At 50.3% G+C, this 22,620-nt stretch overlaps 1 long non-coding RNA gene across 1 annotated transcript; it reads left to right on the forward strand.

Moving 5' to 3' along the window:
• Window positions 1-9,634: 9,634 nt before the first annotated feature.
• LOC149333432 (uncharacterized) lies at window positions 9,635-18,677 on the forward strand. The gene is made up of 2 exons (XR_016285306.1): window positions 9,635-13,276; window positions 18,218-18,677. It is a non-coding gene; the product is annotated as an uncharacterized LOC149333432 (long non-coding RNA).
• The last annotated feature ends 3,943 nt before the right edge of the window (window positions 18,678-22,620 follow it).

Here is a 22,620-nt window from a genome sequence, read left to right on the forward strand (position 1 = left end):
GTCGTCTCCTCATGGACATACACACATTACGCATAATTTCTTACTGTGAAACAGGACAAACCTCGTTGTGAGAGATGTAGAGACGAGCTCACAATAAGACATATTTTATTCTCTTGCTCAGAACTCGGAAAAATAAGAGAGAAACACTTGAGTAAGTTTTTTAATGGATGCATTCCTTTACACCCAGTATTGCTCCGAGGTGAAAATGTCATTGTTAGCACGTCTTGTCTTTTATGCTTTTCAAAATAAGGAGCTGTTCTTGAGGAATTGTATATTTTGATCCACTGCTCCCCTTTGGTGTATAATACACTTCAGAAATTTTCTCACTCGGAGAAGAAGGCTGAGGTTTTTGTTTGATTGGTTAGGAAGCTCAGGATCCTTGCATAGCCAAAGACGGTCGCTGAGATTGGCAACAAGCGGCAGCGAAGCCAGCAGCGCTCAAACTCTGTTCTGTTATCGCAGGCTTGTATTGTCGAACACTGTTTTAGTATTACGCTGTCGCTGCTGCCCTACCCTGCTTATTTTGTGTTTGTTGTTCTTGTATTGCTATGGGTTCAGATATAGAGGTTATGAAGGCTTTGCAGGACTTTAAACACGAAATGTGAGCCGAATTGCGAACAGTAAATCAACGAATCAAGGACTGTTCAGATTCTGCAGACGACCTCAAGCAGGCCCTTAATGAGCTACATGATATCACATCCCGGACCTGGAACGGTACAGCCGATTAAACAATGTCGAAATCAAGGGACTGCCAGCCACGGTCAAGGACAAAGCAGTTCAGATGGCTATGAAGGTTGCGCAAGTGGCTAACGTCGCAATAAATGAATCTGACATCGACATTGCGCACAGTGTCCCGAAAAAGAAGGGAAATGAGGCCAACGTGATCATCCGATTCTGCTCTCGAGCCGTTCGTGACGCGTATCTGGGTGCTTCAAAAAAAAAAAGACAATTACTACTACAGATCTTGGATTCACAGGACCTGAACAAAATATTAAGGTGAACGAGCATCTCACACCAGAAGCGAAACGCTTGCTTGGGGGTGCAGTTGAGAAAAAGAAAGATGTTGAGTGGAAGTATGTGTGGACCAAAAATGCAATCATCCTTGCCCGTACGACAGATGTGTCCACTGTTCTTCGAATTCGTTCTCGAGATGACACTTCAAAAATGACATGAGCTCTCCCATGATCTCGGCATACATACACTTTTTGTCTCACTAAAATGGATGAGTGCCCTCTTTTTCCTCCCGCTCAGTTAAACTGTTTTCTAAGGCTTGATGAAATGAAGTTCCTTAAAATAATACACCTCAGTTCAGCAGTGAAGAAGGCGGACCAACTTATCTGCTTTTTGCAAAGTCTGCCACCTACTTTTGATGTTGTTTTCCCTTCGGAAACATGGTATCAGGCGGGCATTGACGGTATAAATATACCTGTATATAGTTCATATTTTCTATATCGGAGTGAAAAACGTGGCGGTGGTGTCGCTGTTTTGATATGGACCAGCTACATGTGCGCAGAGCTATCCAGCCGTAGTATTTCAAGCAGTCATATAGAAATGCTTACTCTGCAGTCAGGTCACCTGACGTTGTCTGTCGTGTATCGCCCGCCACGGGGAAACAGCCAATTTCTTTGATAGTTTCGAGCTCGAGCTTTCTTTTTTCTCATCTGAAAGCTACCGGTCTTACACAGCAGGTGATTTCAATATCGATATGGGTAGCACTGAAACTGCACAGCTGCGAATGAGAACTATCTTAGAAAACCGCAGCTTTCGACACCTTCATCTTCTGTACTAGATCTGATCATTACAAATGATCTGAACAGTGCTTTTATGAGATGTATAGCGGCTGACATTAGTGATCATCTGCCTGTCTATTCATGCATCGCAAAGGTTTCTTGCCCGCAGCCTACTTGTGCCATTCGACGGCAGCTTGTCACTCAGAGGGGGCTTGAAGAATTCAAAGACCGAATTTCTCGCGTACATTGGACTCCCGTGTACAGTGAGGCTTCCGGCGACATTGCCTATTCAAGACTTCTCGGCCTTCTTACTCCGATATATAATGACGGTTTCCCTGTAATTGCGGTCACACTGTGTTCGAAGGCACGTAAACTATGGATGACGCATCGACTTATTTGCCTTGTTAGCAAGAAACACAAACTATACGCAGATTTTATGAGAGCCAGAATTACTGAACTACTTGCACGACACAAAACTTCCCGTAATAAAGCAAATAATGAAATCAAGAATGCGAGGAATGAATTCTATGCAAATCTGTTAGCATATCGCCTTGCTAGAAACTACAAAGAAAGATGGAGGGAACTGAATACACTCTTAAACAAAGAATTATGCAGCCAGTCCCCAACAAGTCTCGGAACCGACGGTTGTGTTATCTCAGGAACAGATCTCGCTAATGCGTTCAATCAATACTTCACTGAACCAGATGTTAGTCACAGTTCCAGTGCTTCCGCAGGTATATATCGTTTTTTGTGCTGCAAAAAGGTCAGAATATATGTTTTTTGAGCTAACTGTCGAACCAGAGGTACACTCCGGTTATAATAACATAAAGAACACACATCACCTCGACGCTAATAACATCCGGAGCAGGCCTGTTAAATACATCCTTCTCGAAATAGTTCAGTGTTTGACGCACATTTATAACTTATCACTTCAGACAGGCAACTGGCAAAAGTGGCAACTGCAACAATGCAACTGGCAAAAGTGATAGTAATTTATAAGACGATAAAAATGCCCTTCGCAACTACAGGCCTATGTCGGTCCTCCCGTACTTTTCAAAAGGTTTGGAAAAAATAATTCCACTAAGGCTTCGAAAATTTATTAACAAGTATTCATTAATAACCGATTATCGATACGGATTCACACCACACAGATCGACAGAAGACGCCCTACTTGCACAGAAGGAATACGTGCTTAATTGTTTTGTAAAAAAGTTACTGGCGATTGGTATTTTTGTAGACTTCACCAAAGCTTTCATTAACATTAACCATCGTATCCTTTTCGCAAAACTGGAACATTATGGCATTCGCAGTCCACCGCTGAACCTTGTCATATCATATCTAGGCTCGAGATCCCAGTACGTACAAATTGACTGCTACTGCTCCGACATACTAGCCATAACAAAAGGCGTACCTCAGGGTAGTATTCTGGGTCCGTTGCTCTTTAACATATGTGCAAACAATATTCCTAACCTGTACGACAAAGCGACTTACATCTGTGGGAATCCTGGCTTCCCGCGTTGTTTCTCCTCTTTCCCTTGCTCCCGCCTCAGGCGGCGGAGAGGCGGCTAAGTGACTAATCACTGTCATTTGGCCACAGCTCCGCCCCGGCTTCCCAAGGGCATTTGCCATTGGCGCCTTTTGGCGGGAATTCGGGACCCGCTTGGGCGGCCGCGCGCCGCGCGACCGTCCGAGCGGGTCCCAGGGAGAGAGATCCCTCCGAGACAGCGTAAGGTGCGTACACTACTGTTTGTCCGTGCCGGCCTTTGCCGTTCGGACCAGTGCATACTCGAGCTCGCCCGCACGTGTCCTCTGACCTGCAGCGGCTCGAGCCTGTCCAGCGGGGTCCAGTGACCTCCGACAGGCGTACCTTGCGTTGATTGCCCACTCTCTCTCGCAACCGGCCCAACGGTCGACACGAGAGAGAGATCACAGCACTGCCGCGGGGACATTCTCCTGCAGCGGCGTGCTAGCGGCGCGCATTGCTCTGGTCGCTTCGGAGCCTTGCTCCTCGCGCGCCCCCGGGACAGGGTGACGGTTGAGTGTGTTTGTACCAGCTGGAGGACAATAAACGTCTCCTTTGTGAACTTGGAGGCCTATTTATTTGCTGCGAATCGCTCTCCTCCCAGCGGAGGTTGAGTGCGCCGCATCGGTGCCCCAGGGTGTGTGTGGTGATGGCTGACCGTTGCCCTTGGCTCGCGCAAAGGTCGAACCCGCGGTGGTTGGTGGCCTGTGTCCACTCAGAAACCCACACATCACACACGCGGACGACACAAGCCTTTAGCTCCGATAATATCAAATCACTTGCTGACACTGCAAACCAAGTTCTATTCGCCTTAGAAACATGGGCACTGAACAATGCTGTAAAAATAAGTAAGAAAAAAATTGCTGCGTTACTTTTCTACCCCAAGCGAAAGCACCTGCTAAATCCGCCCGCGATTTATTTAGGTCATGATACTATCCGATACATAGATAGATTCAAATCTCTTGGCATTCTGTTTACATCGACAACGACATGGGATGTCCATGTAGATGCCCATGTAGCTTTCTCGATCTATTGGAATTGTCTATCGCCTTAAAAATGTTTTACCCTTGCAGGCCAGGATGAATCTGTGTTACGCGTTTTTTAATCGTCTTTAAGTTACTGTTTTTTTCTGTCGAGAAATACGACTTTGACGAATGTTAACAAACTTTCTATTCTCCAAAAAAGAATGCTGCGTGCTGTTGCCAATTAACCTTATGATTCACCGATTACGCCAATTTTCCGAGAGAACAGGATTGTGTCTGTGAGACACTTGTTTGATTACAGGTTTGAATGCCTTTATAAGCGAGCAATATCCAAAGATGACACCTACTTTTCTAATCTTGTTACACTTACACCTCGCCACTCTTCTTATCACATTAGAAGCTGTGGCTCATATGTAACCTCACAAATCAGAACCAACTATGGTTTCATGATGCTCGGGTCTATCTTGCCTTGGTCTCTAAACACATCTTTCTCTAATGAACTTAGTACCATGTCACTGTCTTCAATTCGCAACTTGTATATCTAACTGCACTGTTAACTAAAACGTTATTTTTGCTATAAAGCACCATGCTCGAATTGCCGTTTGTGAAAGTATAAGAATGCACTCTCTAATTTTTATTTTTCTACTGTAGCATCTGGTATTATCAATATATGACGTGCTGTTCTAAATGTTGCTGTCATGCCGAGTTATTTTATACTGAGTGTTGTTTCAATTTTCAACCCTTCAATGCTCATACGTCAGTCAATACCTATGTATCTCTTTTTTCGCGCATCATGTGCTGCTGCCAACATTCAGGGGCGGCAAGGCTTGTCAAGCAGTGGTGGAACACTGCTTTTTTCTCGCCGTCCTCTGTTTTTTGTATTGCGTGAAAAACTGGAGTAAAGAACTGAAATTAAATGAGATTGCCCGGCCTTCTTTAAAGCTTTTTTCTAGTAGCCATTTATAAAATTTTCTTCCTCTCACTTTACTAGGTAGAACGAACTATCTTTTTAGACCCCCTACATCACTGTTTTTTTCACATATTCGCAAAGAGCTGCAAAGACTTATCCTTTATCTTGAGCTTGGTGCTTGATAGCCTTAGCAGCTTATGTGCCATTAAACACAAGACATTTATGAAAGTCACGTTGGTAATCGGCCTAGCAAGCTAGAGATGTGTGATGGCGCGGGAGTATTGTGTGTTGGTAGAGGCGGGTCTTTGCGATTTTGATGGGTGAAGCAGAGGATGGCCAATTGTAATGCCGAAGAGGCTTTCTTTTTCAAAGCATCAGATCTAGAAAGGTCGCAAATGTCGTCTGTCATCATGCGGGTCGCCTGGACAACAATGAACTTCACTTTACTACCTCGGACATACCGAACATTAGTATGCCACCTGTGGCATAACGAACTTCTGTCTGCTGACCTGAGATGTAGCGAACCTAAATTTATCACCTAGGATGGAACGAATATTAGCGCATACACCTCGCAGATACCGAACCTAACTATACCACCTGCTAAAAAGGACTATAAGTGTGTATGTGATCGAATGAAGCGATACACTGTGTTGTAAAAAAGGAAAATAAAAACAGGAAACGAAAGTTAGCAAATGTATTGCAAACATTCATCAACAACATAATCAACAGCGACGCAAAACACTAACGTATTCAAACTTTCTAGCGAAGATCGCCTAGCGTTTTTTTTTCATTCCTTCCCACGTTTTGAAGCAAGTTGGAGGTCTCATGGTTTGGAGTGGAGCGCCTTTTGTTTGCAATCTCGGCGTTGACGAGAACAGTCGGATTCGTTTACCGCGTCCGTGAAAGGAACATTGGTGACACGCGCCTCTTTCGCCAGCAAGTCTTCGTCTTCGTTTCCCCTAATCCCTGTGTGGGACGGAATCCAATGGATGGAGATCCGGTAGCCCATGTCTCTTAACGCGTCCAGCTTAAGGGCAAGGCGGACGTCTCCTTCTGTAGCCATCTCTAGATTTTGGAGCCTACGAAGTGCCGGCTGGCAGTCACAGAGAATTGCGATGGGCTTCTCTGTGCTTACGTAATCTAGTATAACATCAGCGGCAAGATGAAGGCCAGCAATCTCTGCCACTGTGGAGTTGGCGGGGAAACGTAGACGGCACTGTTTGGAGAGTCCACCCAAAGGGATTGTGCACGCTGCACCTGCTAAACCTGATTTAACGGAGCCATCCGTAAATACGCGTAAGTGATCCCGAAGCTCGTTTTTAAGGAGAGAATGAACACTTTTCTTCTGGACATGAAGGGGAGCGTAGCGCTTGGACGCCCTCTCTAGTTTCTCACAAATACGTCAAGATGACTTCCGGGACGGGCCAGGAGAGATATTTGTGGGAAGAGTAGGGCCTATCAGTTCTTCGCGCTCCTTTTCATTGCTTCCCACGTTTTTAATCATGTTTCGCGGTACACTCGGCGACATGTCGCTCGTACGAACGGCTCTCTCTTTTTGTACAGTAGTAATTTTCGGTAAAACTTCTGCGCAAGGATCTCTGAGCGCACAGTTTGTATGGCGCATTACTTTGCGATGTGCATCAGTTCTTTGTAACTTCGTCGCGCCTTGGCGCACGATCCGTTTTTTTATGGCTTTATGGCGCAAACAGATGTATCCGCACCAAACGCGAATACCGTACTTAACGTTCACAATGACAGATGGACAAGACCATTGTGTTCCGAGAGAAGGTCTGTCGCGTGTGGCTCGTTCGAACGGTTCTCGCTTTTTGTATACATCAGGTATTTTCGGGGGAATATCAGCGCAAAAAAGCCTGGGCGTTGAATTCTAATTGCGCACCTCTGCGGAACGTGTACCATTTTTTATACATCTGTAGGTAGCACCTTGTCGCACGCTCAGCTTTTATTTTTGATTGTCTTGCGCAGACAGCTCCGTCGCATACGCGAATACCGGACTGTTCACAATCAGTGATGGATAGCACCACCGTGTTCCGCGATAAGGTCTGGCGCGTGTGGCTCGTACGAATGGCTCTCCCTTTCTGTATGGCAGTCGAAATTTTCGGTCGAAGTTCAGCGCAAGAAGCCCCGAGCGTTGAATTCGAATTGCGCGCTCCTACGCGGCGTCCACTAATTGTTTTTGCCTGTGTACAGTGGGACCCGCAGCAACCGCGAACATCCTATGGGACTGCATATAATATTTTCACCTCAATAATAATAAAAAAGAAATAAATATGGGATTTTAACATGGTCTTTCTCAGTTGGAGCCGGCGCCTCTAACCACTCAGCCATCGCGGCCGGACATTTGTTCTCTTTCTATCCAGTACATTAATGTACTAACAGCGTCAAATGAGATGCGAACTGCGGAAAGCCTGGCCAAAGGTCCCACTTACGCATTAGCCTGTCGACAGGAAACACAGGCGCGCCCATCTGGTTTGCGATACTTTTTGCTTCTGTTTTCTTTGGCGTTCTTTTTGGTGTTTCGCCACTAGAGCGCCACATCTATTCTACGTATGGAAACATTCGCAGCGCGGTTCCGCTATGGCCCGCGTGGGTGAAGCGAGCGCTTTGAATTTGTTTCCGTCATCGCCGTGTTATCACCGTCTGTCTGCAATGTGAAGAAATAAATGTTCGCTGGTTCACAGGAATTAAGACAAGAGGTGCACGACACTACGACAGCGTGCAACGTTGCTTGCTACCTTCCGCATTATTTGTCCTTGAAAAGTGGAACGTGCGTGGAGTATACCAAAGGGAAACTGGACTCCACGCCTTGACTTTTTACAGCCTGCAATTCCACACTCATACGTCATGACACACTTGTCGAATAAAAAAAAATGGTACTTTTTCGTGCGCCATTGAAGAAAGAAAAGACTTTATTCAGGGTAACCATATGGATGCGCGAAACCTCGGCATCACAAAAGAGACACTCAGGGAGGCCCCGTCAAGGGGTCTGTGGCGTGCATCCGGTGAGGAATAGGCAGCTGTCTGACAAAGAGTCAGTACTTGGTGAAATCGCCTCTAGCGGCGACCACCGCTGCCATTCGCCGAGGGATACTCTCATACGGCCGGGCTGCAAATTCCGAAGTCCGTAAACGCTCCCACTGCTCTTGCACAGCGGCACACAAAGCATCCGGGGAGCCAGCCTGGAGTGGCCGCCGCGAAAGGGCCTTCTTCATAGCACCCCACACATTCTCCAGTACGTTCTTATCAGCGCCTTGTGGCGGCCACTCAGCAACATGATTCCCAGTTGTTCCAGCAGACAGATAACTGACTTTGCCGTGTGTATGGGGCTGCGGTCCTGTTGAAAATAGTACAGCCAGTCGGGAAGTGGCCCGTCCTGGGCGTAGAGAACCACGACGCTCTGGATGACGTCACGGTAGCCTGCGGCATCAAACTTTCCGTGCAGGCGAACCAACGGTCCAAGTCCGTCCCTGCACACCACTCCCTATACACTGACGGAGCAGCGGCCGCTGCTTGCAACGCGATGGAAATTCTTGGGCTGGAACCTGAAAAGAGAAAAAGAAGCGAGGATTTCGTGGCTATGATATAATTTTACCATCACCGCAGACGGCGAAAATGACTAAACAAAAACAAACTGTATAGAGATAAGGACCGAGAATCGGTAGGTCCCAGAATATAACAATAGCTTCCTTCCGCGTAGCAAATTTAAACATGACGGGCATTGCAGTGAAGCAATTCTATCGCAAATGTCGCAGAGTCTACATGCTCAGATTGCATAAAATACACACCTGGTGTTTAGAGCTCTCCGAATTCGCTGACGCTGAAAAGTTGACTCGTTTGAGAACATCACGCAGATCCAGTCCTCCACCGTCCATGATTCTTGCATTTCTGTTTGGTTCTGAGAGAGCCGGCTTCTGCGAGTCTACTAGGCTTAGAAAGAGAAGTTTATGTTGATCTATGAAAACAATAAAATACGAAACAAAGCTTCTGAACTCAATGGTTTGAACATTCGAGCGCATGCGCAGTGCCGCAGCACTGAGCCCGTCAGTAGGGCAGTAATGAGGCCGACACTCGACCGCCGCGCAGGGCGATGAAGTACGTCGACCACTTGCGCAAAAGCTCAGCCTCGCTCATTGACAGTGCGTCCACGCATGCTTGCGCAAAGAGGCGCGTGCGGAGGCGCTGCAACATTGGAAACATCGCTCTTTGCGGACGACCATTTAGGGAAGCCACTCCACGCTGCCGCCACAAAACGAACATGCCGACACACAAGAGCATATTTGCAAACAGTTCGCGTGAACTAGTGCGCGCTTCCAGGCGGGTTACAAACATCCGTGACACTACTATCCAAAAGGTGCGTGCCACTACACAGTCGAACATTGCGTGCCGCAATGTTTCTAAGAGACCGCATTGCGGGCATCGGGCGAAGGGCGCCACGCCCCGCGCCGCAAGGCGGTCTCTTGTGGGTGTAAGGAGATAGCGCCACCCAGCGGCGTTCGTGAGGAGAAGACAAAGCACGAGGAGCGCGTGCGGAGGGGAACGCGGGGCAGGTCGAAGAGGATTACGTGGCAGAGAAGAGAAGAGCGCGGTGGGCGACGGACGTGGACGAGTTCTGCTGGCTCCCCGAGTTCCGGGCTTGGGCCTTAGCCGCAGACGTCCGGGCCACCAGACCTGGACATCCATCGTCGAGAGCCTCAACCACCAGGCCCAGGCGCCACTCTTCTCCGACCACCCGTCAGCTGCTCCACACAGGCCGCCTCTGGCGCCTACGTGACCTTTTTCCGGGATACCAGACCTGGGAACCGTGCCGGGAGCCCACGAACGCTGCCGCTGCGGTAGCCTTGCATCGGCGTTTGGAACGCCAAGAGACTCCTTGACTACCCGACACGCAGCCAGTCCTCGTCGCTCGTTGCTCAAATAAGACAAGTAGTGTGAACTTTCCTCTTTGACTCTTTTTCCTGCATTTATCATAAGCACTTTGTTCTGTTCCCCCGTGTGTTTTTCCCGTGTATTGTTGCGTTGTTCTCTTGTTCCTTTCCTTTCTTCTCGCTCATATTGTAATTGGTTTCCTTTCCGTTAAAAGCCGCCTCGTTTATTGTTTATACTTTTGTGTTTATTTAAAAATAAGACCTGCAATCTCACAGAGTCCTCACAAATTTGGCGTCCACGACAGGACAAGGTCGGTTATTATTTCTTTGCCTGTTGTGTTAATTTAGGAACAGTATGAGCGCGTCAGAGTTGGTAGCTTTAGGCGAGCGCATGGGCTTGTGCGGCGCGGAGTTACGAGCGTGGGTGGAGGACGAGCTTCGTAAGGCACGGGAAGAGAGAGCCGCTGAGCGTGAAGCTGCGAAGCAGAAATTGGAGTTAGAGCGAGAAGCTACGAAGCAGAAATTGGAATTAGAGGCACGGAATGTAGAGGCTGAGCGAGAGGCTGCGAAGGAACGCTTGGAGTTAGAGGCGCGGAACTTGCAGCTACAAATAAGGCTCATGGAGGGTGGCGCAAATCCTCCGAGTGACCGTGGAGAGCGTAGCGTCTCATCGACCAGCTCCATTAACCCGCACAGCCTCATACCACAGTTCAATGAAGCGCGGGATGACCTCGATGCCTACTTAAAGAGGTTTGAGCATGTGGCCACGGGGCAGGGTTGGCCAAAAGAAAAGTGGGCAACGGCGTTGAGCTTGTGCCTTGGCGGCGAAGCACTTAGGGTCTTCGGTCGGCTCTCGCCTGAGGATTCCGTGGATTATGACAAAGCGAAGCTTGCCTTGCTTCAGAGGTTTAGGTTTACTGCGGAAGGGTACCGGGAAAAGTTTCGCCAGAGCAAGCCCCAGGATGGAGAAACGGCCTCGCAATATGCTGCCAGGTTGTTTAGCTTCTTTGACCGTTGGGTCGAGATGCGGGGTGAAGGCCGCACTTTTGAGGTGGTTCGCGAGATGGTCGTGAGCGAACAATTTCTGAACAACTGTCATTCTCGTTTAGCCCTTTTCTTACGTGAGCGGGAGGGCAAGACAGTTTCCAAGCTGGCGGAGGCTGCCGATCATTTTCTTGAAGCACAGCGGCAAAATAACTTGTTGTTCTTCAAAGAACAGGGGGAGCATACGATGAATAAAGCCAAGGACGAGGTTTCAGGTTCACAATCTCGCCTGCGGTGTTTTCTTTGTGACAAGACTGGGCACAAGGCGTCGGATTGTCGGAGAAAGCCGAAGCAATCGTATTGCACCTGGTGCCGCGAGGTAGGACATGATGCCCAGTCGTGCAAGGCTAAGAGGCCAGGAGACCGTGAGGAGTCCGCCTGTTGCATGACACCTCGATATTCACATCCCGATAGCACTGCAGTGGTAACGCGCGTAGAGGGCCAGTTGGGGGAGATGGTCTGTCCTTCCAACCCGGTGGAAACTGCTATGCCCGTGGCGCACGGTGAGGTGTTCGGCCAGCCTGGTTCGGTTTTACGGGATACGGGCAGCACCGGCATTGTTGTGCGTGAGTCCCTTGTACCGGCAGCGGCGCTTACAGGGAAACAGGCCACATTATTCTTGGCCAATGGGACTTGTGTAGAAGTTCCGGAAGCGGAGGTGGTGATTTGTTCTCCATACTTCTCGGGTAAGGCCATCGCGCGCTGCTTGTCTACACCCTTGTACGACATTATAATAGGCAATGTCCCCGGGGCGAAACCTCCATTCTCGGTTGACCCGCCAGTTCTAACTGATAAGGCAGTTTCCCTTGCCATGACGGGTGCGGTCGATGTTCCTTCCCTTACGGTGACAGCAAAGGTTTCAGAGAGTAGTAAAAGCCCCACTCTGAACACGCTCCACTTGTCACGGCCGGAGTTTCGCTTGAAACAGGAAGAAGACCCGACTTTAGAGGTGTGTCGCAGGAAGTTGGGGCAAATATTTCGTGGCAAGGGACAGACCACCCACTCTTTTGATACAGATGAAGGTGTTCTCTTCCGGACATACCAAGAGTGTCCCGGCCAGGTCGTTGAGCAAGCGGTGGTACCGAAGGGCTTACGCACGCAAGTTCTTAAGTTGGCGCATAAGAGTGCACTATCCGGCCATCATGGAATACGGCAAACAATAGCTAGGGTGCTCAGTGGGTTTTACTGGCCCGGTGTACAGGCTGACATTAAGAGTTATGTCAGATCGTGTGACATGTGTCAGCAGACTGTGTCGAAGGCAAGGGAGAACAGAGTGAATAACATCATAGGACGGGAACCTGTAAAATCATGGTGGAAACCGAGGTCGGTGTGGAGAAAACGGTTTCACAAAGGAAAACGGAAGTACTAGCCGGAAAGGTTCTCGCGACGGTGAAGTGGTTTGATGTGAACAATGGAATACGGTAGAATTTAGCCCACACCTGTTCTTGTTGGAATTGTTTTTGTTTGTTCATGTTTGTTTCTGAGTGTCGGCTATCTACTTTTTATGCTTTCCGTGTTTCTTCGCCCTCTATGGACGCTTTACGTTGACTTTCCATGTGCTCTCTGTGCTGTGTGTGCGAAGGTCTGTGAACGCTTCGAACATTGATGACCGTCGTATTGTGTGTGGTGTGTAGTGTGCGCGCTGTGGTGCGGTGTTCTGTGTTGCGATCGTCGAACGCGTCTGGTGTCGCTCTCCTGAAGTTGAGTTCTTTCCCTTGGAAAAAACTTCCGAAGAGGGGGCCTTCTGTAAGGAGATAGCGCCACCCAGCGGCGTTCGTGAGGAGAAGACAAAGCACGAGGAGCGCGTGCGGAGGGGAACGCGGGGCAGGTCGAAGAGGATTACGTGGCAGAGAAGAGAAGAGCGCGGTGGGCGACGGACGTGGACGAGTTCTGCTGGCTCCCCGAGTTCCGGGCTTGGGCCTTAGCCGCAGACGTCCGGGCCACCAGACCTGGACATCCATCGTCGAGAGCCTCAACCACCAGGCCCAGGCGCCACTCTTCTCCGTCCATCCGTCAGCTGCTCCACACAGGCCGCCTCTGGCGCCTACGTGACCTTTTTCCGGGATACCAGACCTGGGAACCGTGCCGGGAGCCCACGAACGCTGCCGCTGCGGTAGCCTTGCATCGGCGTTTGGAACGCCAAGAGACTCCTTGACTACCCGACACGCAGCCAGTCCTCGTCGCTCGTTGCTCAAATAAGACAAGTAGTGTGAACTTTCCTCTTTGACTCTTTTTCCTGCATTTATCATAAGCACTTTGTTCTGTTCCCCCGTGTGTTTTTCCCGTGTATTGTTGCGTTGTTCTCTTGTTCCTTTCCTTTCTTCTCGCTCATATTGTAATTGGTTTCCTTTCCGTTAAAAGCCGCCTCGTTTATTGTTTATACTTTTGTGTTTATTTAAAAATAAGACCTGCAATCTCACAGAGTCCTCACAGTGGGCAGGACCCTCCAGCCTCGCAACCAGCCGAAGTCCCTGATATCTGCAGGAAGTGTAGGTGAGGTCAGTTGGCGCCAGCGCGCCCGTCTCGTTTTCTGGAGTTGTTCGCGGGTGAGCTCTGCTACCGTTAGTGCCTCACACATCCTGGAGGGCGGTGTTTCCTCAACATCCAGATCGGGCACGCTGGCAGACAACGACGCCAGTGTGCGACGAACGTTAACAAAAAATGCCGGTGGCTGCTCGGCTGTAGGGCCAACCACGTGTTCTGAAAAAAAAAAAAACACGTTACGCGCTGTACCCAGGAAGTATGCGAGGAGTGTTCTCCCGGGATAGTCTGGGTTGCGCACAAGATCGCGTACACCTCTCAAGGCGAGCACATTACACATAGTGCGGATGCAAGGTACACTGAACCCACCCATTTACGACGGAAGGCGAATGAACAACCGTGACACAAGCTCGGTTTTGCCCGCCCAAACGAAAGAAAAACTGGCCGTAGTTAGCCTGCGCGCAAACGTGCGCGGTGGGGTCGACTCGGCTGCTCGGCTTCGCAGAGTAGCAGGCGACGTCTACTAGCCGACGTGCTGGTACCCAACTGAAAAGTGTCCTTTTAACGCACGAGCAGTCATATTGGGTGTGTCCGCTGCAGAGCTCGTCGTGTTCTTTGCTTGTCACCCGCTCTCTGTGCCCACGGGGCAAGTTACTGAGCCGTCCCCCGGTATGCCTTGGAACTTCTGTTAATGGTCGACAGTCGTCGACCCATTTCCTTTGCAATGGCACGTTGTTGCACACCGTGGAGGTAAAGGGAAACGATTCGCTGTCTATCTTCCGTCCAGACGTTTGGCATTGTCGCTTTCACATGACGCGTCGAAGATCGGTTCCCATTTTATTACAGTCTTCCCGGCGGCAATAGAGCTATGCTCACTAACAGAACAGGATTCGTTGCTGGGCGGGTAGCTGGTTTCCGTCAGTCATCATGGGATTCACACACAGCGCTTGCAGGCGAAGCCAAGAAATCGAGAACGGCGCACACAGCATAATATATGTCGCTCTCGACTTCACGTACACGTCTGCAAGCATTGTGGATTTCATAATCACTCTCTACCAGAAAGAAGGGATTCAGAACCCTGACCATGACCCGATCAGTCCTTTATTTTTCGTTTTGCAGCCAGACGCTGATAATACGGCGATGACGGAAGCAAAATTATAGTGCTGAAGGCAAGCGAGGCAAGAACGCCCGCTTTACTGAACCACGGGGGCCAAAGCCGCTGCTGCCAGCGAAATCGCGCTGCGCAAGTTTCCACGTAGAAAGACTGGGTGTGGCGCTCCAGTGGCAATCCGCGACAAAGAACGTCAAAGAAAACAGAAGCAAAAGTATCGCAAACCGGATGAGCGCACTTATGCTTCCTGTCGACAGGTTGAGGCAAAAGCTGGGCTAGTGGCTGCGTTTTCCGTGGTTCGCATTCCATTCGACGCTGTTAATACGCGAAGAGTTTGCGGAATAAACAAGTTGAAAATACTAGAGACGGGGGAAAATAATAGGGTAGAGAGCATTGTCATTTAGAATGAGTGGCTTTAGTCGGAGGAGGAAACGCAAACGAAACAGCTCGTTAAAAACGCGTGGGTTCATTCGCTTGCAATGACGTGGCGGACGGGGGAAGTGTTGAGTTGAGAATCCCAGCAGGGGTAGCCAACAGTGAACTAAATGTTGCGGCTCCGTAAAGCCAGACGAAGGTGCAGAACATAGCTTTCTTAGGCCCGAGGACAGCGATAGACGCTCCCGCCCCCAATCTAAGTTGTGTTCTCGCTCGGAGGTTTCCCATATTTCGCACAAAGCGTAGGCCATGGTACCGAGGCAGATGTTTCTTCTCGATCGGTCGCGCCGACGAATTATGCTCCTGCATCGCACATCAAGAGTACGACAATCGACGCCATCAGCCGACCAGGCCCACCATGAGGCGTCAGCGAAGTGACATCCGCAATAATTTTGTTTGCACTGACGGGAAGGTGAGAGAAAAGGTATTTACGATTGCGTGTTCAAATCGAAATTTGAAGAAATATTTGGCTTGTTACGCTTCTGCAATGCACAGAGAATTTTTCTTCTTATGAGCTCTTCGTAATGTTATAGCTTGCCTTTGTGGCCTGCCGCGCACGGGCTTTGGACCCGCTCGGTCGTGTTTTTTGTGCCCGCGTTTTGTGCGCTTCCTGTGTGGTAAGCTACTTTTTGTCTGAATGTCTCCTCACGTACATTAATTGTACTATCGGGGACAAAAGTGGTATACTCCACGCGGTCGGAGCCGGAGCAACGGAAAACTGCGCTGCAACGCCATCTACAGACGCAATCTCAGACCCAGATAGCCAATCTGTGACCTTTATTATCAGCAGGCAGGTCGCTTGGCTCGTTTCAATGGTTCAAAAATGCGCTGCTTCTATAGCCACGCGCGCGCGGGCATTTCATCGCATCATGACGGTTTGAGCGCCGGCTCTCAAGCCATATCTCGAACGCGCGTTGAAAAAAAGAAGACACAAATTGAAAAGAGGGCCACCAGATTGCTACTGCTGCGGTGCCGCTCGGCATTTTGGCGAGAAAACGCACGAAACATTGAAACGAGTCAAGCGACATGCCTGCTGATAACGAAGGTCACAGATTGGCTGTCTGAGTTCGAGATGCCGCCTGCAGACGACGTTGCAACGCACTTTTCCGTTGCTCCGGCTCCCGGCGCGTGGAGTATACCACTTTTGTCCCCGATAGTACATCCGGCCAATTCCGTAACAGCTCCGCGCGAGCGTCGAGCAAGCTGCTCGTCAGCGCCTTATCACGGCACCGAGTGGCGAAGCCAGCGACTGCAACCGCGTGCGCGGAACTTCGCCCACACAACGACTGTCGTCTGATAGGCTCTTCCCGCTATCGCGGCCACTCCCGGCGGTATCCTCCTCTGCCCCGGCTAATGACAGCTGCGTCATGGGGAAGAAAAAGCAGCAAACGACAGGATGGGCAAATCTTTGATAAAGTTTTAGTCATGTCGCAAGCTTGTGCTCAGCGAAAAGTTCACTACGAAGACACCATTAGGCAGTTTTAGCTGAGCGTTTTTACGGCCAGCGGGGCGCAGCGGCCGAGCGGATACACCAGCGGAGACGCGCGCGAGAAAATAGTTTTAGCCGGGCGGATCGCCCGTCTTCTCGAGCGGACTAGAGTCGAATTGCTCTGTTGCTCCACCTATAGGTCACAATTCGGGTTAGAGTAAAAATAGTATCAATTAAGCCAGCTAATAATGCGCTGAAACTATTTAGTAAAGGTAGATTGTGTGTTTATATTTATTTGTTGGGTAAATGTTGCGTTTCAGATGCACAAAAGAGGCTGCCATCTTGAATACCCATACACGCCCGCGCGCTCTTACGCACGCTCCCGCGCTGCCTATCGCTCCGCTGGAGAGGGCTTCCCAGCGGGCGTAAGCTACGCTCCGTAAAAACGCTGGCTGGCCCAGCGATGTGCGCATGCGCTGTGGCGTCGGCAGTCTTCCGCTCCTCTCCGCTGGCCGTAAAAACGCTCAGCTAAAACTGTATAATATTGACAGCGCAGCTGTGGTTGTGTATAAATTGCCGTCGGCCGTCGGATTTTTTTCACTAGCAGTCTAGGAGCAAGAAAAATGCCCCCACGTATCCCGGAGGAAACGCGGCTGAGTTTTGTAGCATATTGGCGACAGTGAAAAAAATCTCGAAGGGAGATAGCACGGGAAGTTGGCGTAAGGAAGGCAACAGTTGATAGGATCATTAAAGCCTTCCATGATGAAGGCCGCATTGGAGACGCACCTAGATATTTGAACCGCATGACAACATCAGAGCAAGATATGGCCATTGTTGCTGTAGTCGCTGCGGATCTCTTCACCACCGCGGGCCAGGCGAAGAGCATTGTGTGTTTAAACACAAGTGAGGAGCTCGTGCGAAAACGGCTACGTGAAGCAGGCCTCACGAACAGGTGTGCGGACCAGAAACCATTGCTTGCGGCGGCGGAAAGGCTGCGGTTTGCGCACGAGCATCTGCAGTGGACAGTGGACGACTGGAGTCAAGTAGCATTCATCGATGAGTCGACGTTGGCCTCTCCGATGACTCACCACAAGGTGGAAAGAGGCTGCCAGGAGGAGGTGGTCCACCTGGATGGTGAGTCCTGAAAAGGAAGCGGCAGGCCACGGAGCCTACCCGGGGCAAAGTGCTGCTTGCCTTGTGTGCCAAGCAGATATTTCAGGAGACAACCAGAACAAAGAAAAATGCACGAAAAGGCACAGTTTGGACCTTAATCACCTAGAACTGCTTTTGTTACGTGCAGCCCACGTAATGAAAAATGTTCCAGACAGGAGGCACGCACAGCGTTTGGCTCGGTTCATGCAGGACATTGCCGACAACCAGGACGGACCAGAATGAAAGGCAACAGTGCTGTAGTTAAACTGCCTGTACCAGAATTTGGCCTGAGCCTGGTTCAACGGGCCCTTTTAGAGGCGCTCGGGTGGCCCAGGTTCAGACCAACCGGCCACGCTTGGTGCCTAGTCCTGGCGGCGGAGCTCGCCTCACATGTACATGTGCATGTCAGTCTGTTGTGTGAAAGTTGCCTGTAGGTTTTCATCTTTTGCGTGTGCCATGCCTGATGGCATCATTTCATCTCTTTCATCCCTTTGTTTGTGCCTGTGTCTGTCTGTTTGTTCCTCTGCTTCTTTTCAGGCTCGTGGCAAAGGTTCCTGTGAAGCTGTATGGAGGTGTTGCAGCCCACAGTGCGGTCGCGTGCATATCCTTTTCCGAGATTATTGCCTGTGTGTATATGCCACTCTATTTGTTCACTGGACTGTGCCGTGTATCACCTTGACCAGCACCATTGTTTATGGGCCCTAATTATGTGTCTGTGTGCTTCACGTTTCCACCTTCCTATCTTTGCAACGGCCGAGAAACCATACCATCCAGTGGCACTCTCGGCAGAACCTGCCTGCTAGAGAGTGTGGTCCCATGGTGGCAGATGGGGGGCCTGCTGTAGTGCAGTGCAGTGACAAGCACAGTCTACAGTAGTGGTGTTTGCACCTCGCCGACCAACAGGCAGATGCAGTTTCACTTAGGAGCACCGCGGGCAGCCGTCTTGTGGATTCCTTTCTTCTTACAAACTGAATAAACATGCAGTTTGAGACGACTATTGCTCATGTTGCAGGTTGTTCATTCTTTATGCATGCAGCCTCGTGCCGTGGTGCGCTTTAGTGACATTCATGTAGTGTCATATGTGCATATAAGCTCTGGAACACTATGCATAGCGAAGGTTCCTTATAATGGGTATGTACTGCAAAAACCAACTCAAGAGAACCTCACAAATGCAGGGCAACATGTTGAACACTCCTCTGAGTGTACACTTAACAAAACCTGTGTTCCAAGGTACTGTGCTGTGGACTGGGCATTTTTGTCTTGAGCAGCACATGAGCCTTTCAGTCAGTTTGTTCTGACAGAACTGCTCGAGGCGATACTTGACAGTTGCATTATAGGTGTACATAAGAGCATTGCAGTGAACTTGCACTGAGAAAATTTTCAATGATGCCATGCTGCATCTGCTGCTGAACAGTAAGATTACTTTGCGTTAGTTGCATCACATTTCCAGCAATGCGCATGACGTTAAGTTATTCGAGTAAAAAGTCATTTTGCCACTCTATAGCATGAAGCTTCGTAGGCTGTTAATTTGTGCAACTGTAATTTGTGCAATTTGTGCACCTCCGAAATGGTGGTGCACTCATACTCATCGGGTCGGTAAGGAAGGACAGTGTCGAGCGATGAGGAAGGTTCTGGCCCGTAGAGGAGAAAAACCGGGGAAAAGCCGGTGGTGGTCTGCGTGGCGGTGTTGTAGGCGTAGGTGATGAACGGCAGGATCCTGTCCCAGTCGGAGTAGTAGGAAGGCACGTACCGTCTTTGTCAAAAGTAACCAGGCTGCATGGCTTGCTTCTGGCTCGTACAGTGGAGCCCTTACAGCTTCCCTGAAGGTGAAATGGTCGTTAAAGGTAGGGACTGGGGGTCTTCTTACCCTCCAACGTCTTTCTGTCTTTAGGAAAGCCACAAAGGCTCCACTATACAAGCTAGAAGCAAACCATGCAGCCTGGTTACTTTTGACAAAGACGGTACATCGACAGCATATTGCCCAAGATGCGGTTAAACCGGTCCGTCAAACCGTTAGTCTGAGGATGGTAGCCAGTGGCGGTATGGTGAGAGATCTTACACAGTTTGAGAAGGGATTCCATGACCTCGGATAGAAAGACGCGCCCACGATCGCTCAGCAGTTCCCGGGCGCTCCATGGCGAAGAATGAAGTGATGCAAGATGAAAGAGGCAACGTGGGGCGCCGTAGCAGCAGGACGAGCCGCGGTTTCGGCGTAACGCGTGAGGTGGCCGACGGCTACAATAAGCCAGCGGTTGCCAGCAGCAGTGTAAGGATGGGGGCCGTAGAGGTCCATCCCAACTTGGTCAAATGGACGGGAAGGGCAATGGAGAGGCTGCAACAGGCCGACTGAGTGGTGAGCAGCCGGCTTGCGACATTGACAGTCAGGGCACAAGCGGATGTATTTGCGGACGTAGGGGAACATACCGCGCCAGTAATAGCGGAGACGTAGTCGCGTGTATGTTTTAAAAGCACCGGCATGAACCGAATGCGGGTCATTGTGAAACGGCGCCGAATGTCGACCGCAAATGGGCAGGGACGACAAGCAACCACTTCCTGCCGGTAGAGACGTAGTTGCGGCGGTACAGGAGACCATCACAAATGGCGAAGTGAGCAGTTTGGCGGCGTAGGGCACGAGGCACGTGTGCCGCCGAGGAATTTGAGAGAAAACGTACAAGGGAAGATATCCAGGGCTCCTTTTGTTGCTCGCTGCCCATGGTATCTGTTGGAAACGGCAGCGAAGCGCAACCGACAGGCGAGTGGCAGATAACGTCTGGCGCCGGTGGAGAGCGGGACAAAGCGTCGGCGTCGTTATCTTTTCGGCCGGAGCGATAGATAACCCGGATATCACATTCTTATAGGCGTATGGCCCAGTGAGCGAGGTGGCCTATAGGATCTTTCAAAGAGGCCAGCCAGCACAGGGAATGATGGTCCGCGACGCTATCGAAAGGGCGGCTATAAACGTAAGGGCGAAAATTTCCGATCGCCAAAACAATGGCCAAGCATTCCTTCTCGATTACTAAGTAGTTGGATTCCGGATTTGTCAGCGCACGGCTCTCGTAAGCAACGACATATTCGGGAAATCCGGGTTTATGTTGCGTAAGGACAGCACCAAGGCGAATTTCGGTGGGAATTTCAGTGGGAGAAGTGGGGTCGAAGTGTCGTAAAATGGGAGGCGCTGTGAGCAGCCGACGTAAGGTGATAAAGGCTTCGTCGCCGTCAGGTGACCAACCGGAAAGGTCGTAGGCGCCCCGAAGAAGGCTCGTAAGTGGCGCGATGATAGAGGCAAAATTTTGGACGAAACCTCGGAAGTAAGAACACAGGCCGAGAAAGGTGCGAAGTTCCTTCAGAGTCGACGGCTTGGGGAAGTCAGCGACGGCACGAAGTTTAGCTGGGTCAGAAAGCACGCCGTCCTTAGAGACGACGTAACGTAAAATTGTCATTTGGCGGGCGCCAAAGCGACACTTTTTGAGATTAAGTAGGAGCCGCGCGGCAGTTAAACATATCAACGCGTGCTCCAGCGGTGTATAGGCGCGTCTCAAAATCAGGCGCGAAGACTACAGTGTCGTCTAAGTAGCACAGACATGTTGTCCACTTCAGGCCGCGTAAAATGGAGTACATGACTCGCTCGAAAGTCGCTGGGGCATTACAGAGGCCGAAAGGCATTAGGGTAAATTCGTACAGGCCATCTGGTGTAACAAAAGCCGTCTTGGCAGGGTCAGCCTCCGCCACAGAGACCTGCCAATACCCCGAACGCAGGTCTAAAGATGAAAAGAATTCCGCGCCCTGGAGCCAGTCAAGGGCGTCATTCATTCGCGGCAGCGGGAAAACGTCTTTGCGGGTGATCTTGTTAAGGCGCCGATAATCGACGCAAAACTGTATTCGGCCATTTTTTTTTCTTCACTGGAACGGCAGAAGATGCCCACAGACTACTGGGTGGTTGAATGGCGCCTCGCTGAAGCATGTCGTCCACCTTAGTGTTGATAATCTGGCGTTCGGCTGCCGAAACTCGGTAAGGGCGTTGACGAAGCGACAAGTGGGCTCCGGTGTCGATCTCGTGGGTCACGGTAGACGTGCGGCCGAGTCGGTTTTGAGCTACGTCGAAAGAAGAGCGAAACTGGTTCAGTAGGTGAAGAAGTCGGGCGCGTTGCGGTATGGCAAGACTGGCGTCGACGAAGTCGGCAAAGGCGTCGTCTGTGGCCAAAGCGGGAGATGCGGGCAAAGTAAGAGAATTAGTAGGAAGAGAACATGGTTCGGCGCAAAGTTCGGGATCGAGCAAACAGTCGACGGGCTGAATGTGGCCAAGGCATTCGCCACGGAGGAATATGCAGGGGCTCAAAAAAGGGTTCTAGATCGGGATGAGGCTGCAGCCGTCTTGAACAGTGAGCACAGCGAATGGCAGAGGAGGACCGTGTCGAGAGATGAACGCGTCGGATGGTGTAAAGAGGATGGCGCCGTCAGATGCAGTGAGGCAGGAGACAGGGACAGGAACAGATGAGCATGGAGGAATCTCGATGTCGTCAGCCACAGACAGTTTGCCCCGCGAAGATGACGTATCAGGCGAGGTAGCACTGCACGGAAGAAGTCCGAGCTCGGCACGAGCGCAGTCCATGAGGGCCTCACGTTGGGAGAGAAAGACCCAACCTAAAATAATGTCATGCGAGCACGATGAGAGCATGATGAATTCAACAGTATATAAAGAACCGTGAATGATGACCCTGGCTGTGCAGGCGGGAAAAGGCGAGATTAGCTGCGCATTAGCTGTATGAAGCGAAAATCCGGATAACGGTGTCGTCACTTTGTGAAGTTTGTGGCACAGTTTCTCATTCATCACAGAAACAGCAGCGTTTGTATCGACAAGCGCTACGGCGGTGTGGCCCCCCAGAGAAACGTCGAGCACATTCGCTGGGGACAAACGAGGCCTTAAACTTGTCGCCGAACAC

Source organism: Amblyomma mixtum, chromosome 8 (genome assembly GCF_055824585.1).
Source record: "Amblyomma mixtum isolate Tamu chromosome 8, ASM5582458v1, whole genome shotgun sequence".
Lineage (NCBI taxonomy): Eukaryota > Metazoa > Arthropoda > Arachnida > Ixodida > Ixodidae > Amblyomma > Amblyomma mixtum.